At 44.2% G+C, this 1112-nt stretch overlaps 1 non-coding gene across 1 annotated transcript; it reads right to left on the reverse strand.

The window, feature by feature from the left end:
- Positions 1-538: 538 nt before the first annotated feature.
- LOC127098831 (small nucleolar RNA R71) lies at positions 539-645 on the reverse strand. The gene has a single exon (XR_007793523.1). It is a non-coding gene; the product is annotated as a small nucleolar RNA R71 (small nucleolar RNA).
- Between the last annotated feature and the right edge of the window lie 467 nt (positions 646-1112).

The raw sequence follows: 1112 nt of genomic DNA on the forward strand, positions 1-1112 counted from the left end.
GCCAAGTACTCGCTCACAAGGCGATAACTTAGCACCACTAGTTCCTGAATTAGAGTGTTTCTTATACGTAAGACGCCTAATACACGAATATCAACAAAAGTACGATATTCCCGATATCTTCTCTCCTCCTAAACCAGAAGAAAAACCAAACATGGCTGAAGAAGGACCACAGAATCGTCCTCTTAAATTCTACGCTACCCCGTCCCAACAAGAACCTCACAACAGCATTGCTACCCCCGCTATAAATCGAAACGATTTTGAGCTGAAACCCTCACTATTATCAGCCGTCCAACAACATCCATTTGCTGGAAATCCTACGGATGATCCTAATGAACACCTGACCAAGTTTATGCAGTACGCAGATACTGTAAAGGCGAATGGTGTATCTCAAGATGCGATAAGACTGCGCCTCTTTCCTTTCTCACTAAGAGACAGAGCTTGGGCTTGGTTGCAATCCTTGCCCTCCAACTCCGTTACAACATGGGAAGAACTGAAGGACGTTTTCTTATCCCGATATTTTCCGCCGAGCAAAACTGCTATGCTGAGAGCTCAAATCAACGGATTCAGGCAAAAAGATGTGGAATCTCTCTACGAAGCGTGGGAGAGATACAAAGACATGATGAGGATTTGTCCACATCACGGTCTCGAAGACTAGGTGATCATTCACACATTTTACAATGGGCTTCTGTATAACACAAGACTTACAGTAGACGTTGCCGCGGGCGGTGCACTTATGGACAAGCCATACAACGAAGCCTATCAACTCATTGAAAACATGGCCCAAAACCATTGCCAATGGGGAGGTGAACGAACTCCAGTGGAAAAGTCCCAGACTAAGGGTGGAATGTACGAAATTAGTAGCCTTGACCATGTTCATGCAAAGGTAGATGCCCTTGTTAAAAAATTAGATAACTTGACCATACCACCTGCAGCCACCGTGGCTGCTGTAACTCTAAACTGTGAGTTATGTGGAAACCCTAGACACACTGCACAAGAATGTCAAATATTAGCAGGAGTCCCAACCGATCAAGTGAATTACACACAAGGAAATCCCTATTCGAATACCTACAACCCAGGTTGGAAAAACCATCCTAATTTCTCGTATAAGAATA

Source organism: Lathyrus oleraceus, chromosome 6, assembly GCF_024323335.1.
Source record: "Lathyrus oleraceus cultivar Zhongwan6 chromosome 6, CAAS_Psat_ZW6_1.0, whole genome shotgun sequence".
Lineage (NCBI taxonomy): Eukaryota > Viridiplantae > Streptophyta > Magnoliopsida > Fabales > Fabaceae > Lathyrus > Lathyrus oleraceus.